This window comes from Ornithorhynchus anatinus, chromosome 17, assembly GCF_004115215.2.
Source record: "Ornithorhynchus anatinus isolate Pmale09 chromosome 17, mOrnAna1.pri.v4, whole genome shotgun sequence".
Classification (NCBI taxonomy): Eukaryota; Metazoa; Chordata; class Mammalia; order Monotremata; family Ornithorhynchidae; genus Ornithorhynchus; species Ornithorhynchus anatinus.
Genome location: NC_041744.1, coordinates 25,837,007 through 25,841,420, shown reverse-complemented (window position 1 = coordinate 25,841,420; position 4,414 = coordinate 25,837,007).

The window sequence follows — 4,414 nt, the reverse complement described above, 5'->3', positions numbered from 1 at the left end:
TCTCTTTGCTTTAACATCTGTAGTTTTACACATTGGTTATTTTCACACATTGCAGCAAACCACGTCTTCATATGTTTTGTCAACAGCTGGTTTCCTGAAGCTCACAACTTCTACCACTTTAAAAGAAGAAATGAAATAGAGTAGAATAATCTATATCAAAAATGGACTGATTCAAGGGAGAAGCAGCATGGCTTAGGGGAAAGAGCACGGGCCTAGGAGTCAGAGGCCATGGGTTCATATCCCGACTCTGCCCCTTGTCAGATGTGTGACTATGGGCAAGTCACTTCACTTCTCTGTGTCTCAGTTCCCTCATTTGTAAAATGGGGGTGAAGACTGTGAGCCTCACGTGGGACAACCTCATTCCCCTGGTATCTACCCCAGCACTTAGAACAGTGCTCGGCACATAGTAAGCATTTAACAAATGCCAACATTAATTTACTGAGCACTTAATATAACTAGCAGTGAGTTAGGTACCCACATTTAGGGACACAGCTTCACTTTGTCACTTGCAGGTCACAATCTTCTTCAGCATTTTCTTTAGCACCTCTACTTGAGGAAAAGAAAATAGTAACTAGTATCACTAATAGGACATGCAGAACAGGATGAACATGCTGTTAATTGGTGGGTAGAATAAAGTCCTTCCTAGCCAGGGCAAAGCCCTCTTGAACACATAAGCAAGACTTTGCTCTAAAAACACATAAAGAGATATCCCATGTACTTACACACTGTTCCTGATCAGGGATGTCAGACAGATGGTCTGTGGGCTGGATTCATCTGGTTTCTGGCCAGTAGAACAGTTTAATGATCACATGACTTAATTTTCCTAATACATTTAAACCTTGACTTTGGCCTTGCTGCTCCTGGATTCTCATTAAGCAAAGAAAAATCCATAGGTCTCAAAAAATGTATTTTTGACATTTATTCATAACAATAAATATAAAGAAAAAGACTTTGCTACTAGTAGGAGAGGTAGCAGACCATTGTTCAGCAGTTGTACTAATAGTATACACTCTACATCTGGATTTCTGAACTAAACATTTTTTTGGTCACCTTAGTTTATTTCTGCCACACTATCCTTTATGGAGCCCATTGCAGATTCCTGATAGCCTATATTTCCCAGACATGTCTGGAAGAGTAGAGCTATCTGACTGGAGTGTCAGACCAAGGCGAGCCAATGAATAGTTAAGCTATAGAATAACTAGTGTAGAGCTTTTAAAATCATAAGGATTCCCTCTCTCTCCTCCCCCGATCTCCATGTCCTTTTCCCTCTTCCTTTTTCCTACTCTTCTGGAATCCCCTCCACAACTATTGACTATAGATGGTATGAGAGTGGAAATAAAGTACTTTTAAATGTCATAAAACATCTTCTAAGTTCCCTTTATACAGAAATGATATGTGTTGGAAAGGTGTGAGATTGTTCCCTTCAGGGTCTAAAGGGAAGAGTCACACTGACTCAGCCTTAAGGATTATAGCTTTGATCTAAAAAAAGATTTTTGGTGAGACCAAAGGTCAGTACAAATACTCTGTTAGAACAACAAAAGTCAGGCTTTCGAAAGTATATAGACCCCTAGCAGCAGAGGAGGAAAAGTTTAAATTCTAACATGCTAACTGATCAATAATATCAGTTGAATAGTAATGTCAGGACTAAATTACAAGAATGAATCAATCAGGGAAGAATTGAGAAATGAACTCAGAAAAGGAGAGTTAATTTATCCATGTTTATGATGTTTTGGTTAAATAATTATGAGCCAGTAGCCATTTTTTGTCTTGCTTATTTGGTCACCCCTCGCTGCCTCTCCTGATTTAGATATCACATTTTTTTTTTTTGCTTTGTGTTTCTCAATTTTGCCTGTAGTTTATTCCCTAATTTATTGTTGATAAACATTTAATCTCTGTTTGAAATCATGGCGTTGGTACTTATGTGAGGTATATTTTAAATCTAGATGGTATTCATAGAGAATCCCTTGGTGGTAGCCCTGAGTTTTGCTGTTGACATTGGTTTTTATTGAAAATTGCAGCAGTAGTGACCACTGGGTATTTTGAAAAAGACATTATCCTTCAGAGTTAACAGGAAGGCTTTGCTGGGCAGTTTATTTGACCATTTCACTTAGATCTACTGATCGGTGTTATCCACATACTATTACATGTACTCTGAGGATTTCCCATCAGGGAAGTACTGAATTTAATTTGAGATTGGCTGCTCATCACACACATCTATCTTGGTGACTGATATTTCTCCATTCTCATAATTTACTCTTAATCTCCTTGTGATTTTTATCTTTTTTTTCTATGTGGGAACTTGTTCCCAGGAGACTTTGCAATATCTTCTCTCTCTCTCTTTTATCATATTTGTTTAATACTTACTATGTGCCAGGGAGTCTATTGAGAGCTGACGTCTTGTCTTATGGTGTCAAGTCATCTCCAAGCCATAATGATGCCATGGACACATATCTCCCAGAACCCCCCACCTCCATCTGCAATCATTCTAGCAGTATAACCTCAGAGTGTTATTGGTAAAAATACAGAAGTCATTTAGCATTGCTTCCTTCCAAAGAGACTGAAACAAGTTAGTCAACTTGGATACAGTTGGTGTACCACATGGGGCTCACACTCTTAATCCCCATTTTACAGATAAAGTAATTGAGGCCAAGAGAGGTTAAATGACGTGCCTAAGGTCACACAGCAGAGATGCCATGAAGCCGGGTCCAGTCTAATGCTTTTACTTTCTGTGAAGCTTAGCATCATGAACTAAATTTTACTGTTCTAGTTGTTTTTTCCTAAATTATATTGTGAGTAAAGACAAAACTCTTCAGTACTTCAAAACATTTGCATAGAGTTCATTGACAGTTTAATTTGAGTTTTTAAATGATAGTTTCTTTAGCCCGTACCTGGCAATTTCCTCCAATTGTATAGTTGCCTCCATCAGTGACAAGAACAAGGAAGATTAGAAGGGTAATTTTTTTTTCATTTTAATTAATTTTTCAGTGGGTGATGAATGAATTGTTAATTGTTTTCTATTCAGTCATGCTTTATAAAAAAAGCTGGATTCTAATTTAACTTTAGTCCATTTTTGATCTTCCCACAAAATCTTATAGGAGTTTCCTCTTATCCACCAGCATGAAAATTCAGTTTCCAAAGATTCCATGGATGATTTTCTCTTTTGTTTTCATTTTCTATAGAGAAAATGGAAGACTGGCTAACTAATGCATTAGAAAATAGCTGAATAATTAGCTTATTAGGACATGTAGTTCAGAGTCCATGAAGTTATTAAACAATATTAGAAGCTGTAGTAACACTTGCAGACCACTTAGTAGTCATATAATAAATAACCACTTCCAATGCATAAAATGCTGTCTCAGCTATTATAAACTACTATAGAACCATGGTGAAGGAGTGCAATAGCCAGAGGTAAGGAAATATCTGGCTGGGCTGTGTTATTGGTGGTGAACACAAACAAACACTTAGGACATTTCAAGAGATTGGTAAACCCATTAGAAATCATAAAAACTGGCAAATGTGGATGGAAATGTCCCCAGCAGCTTCTGGGTCATGGTTTATGGCACAAAATGATCACCATTAATAATTGTGATATTTGTCAATCACCTACTGTGTACTAAGCACCAGGTGGGAGGGAGGATACATATTGATCCCCTACTTTGCAGTTGAGAAAACTGAGGTGAAGAGAAGTTAAGGTACTTGCCCAAGGTGACATAGTAGGCAAGTGGCAGAGCTGGGATTAAAACCTAGGACCTCTGATTCCTAGGCCCAAGCTCTTTCCACTAGGCCATGCTATTTCTCACTATGCCATGTCACTTTGGACATAAATGAGTCTTATGGGAAAAATACTTGTGTGCACTTGGCCATGTGCTTCATTACCATCTGCTTGCTATCTTGTCACATTCTGTATACCAGTGGGGCTTGGCTGGCACAGGTCTGTAGATTCTTGAACCTGCTGAAAATGTATCTTTCCCCCCAAAAAACAAATATTTTTAATTATAATTATAATAATAATTTGATATTTGTAAAGCACTTATTATGTGTCGAGCACTGTTCTAAGTGCTGGGGTAGATACAAGGTAATGAGGTTGTCCCACATGAGGCTCACAGTCTTAATCCCCATTTTACAGGTGAGGTAACTGAGGCACGGGGAAGTTAAATGACTTTCCCAAAGTCACACAGCTGACAGGTGGTGGAGGCAGGATTAGAACCCATGACCTCTGACTCCTAAGCCCGGGCTCTTTCCACTGAGCCACGCTGCTTCAAGAAAAAGTGTACACGAAATTTGCTAATCCATTCATTCAATCATATTTATTGAGGGCTTACTATGGGCAGAGCATTGTATTAAGCACTAATCCTCTAGTTTACATTTAACAGGAAGAAACTAATAGTAAAACAAGGAAAATAATATTGTCAGA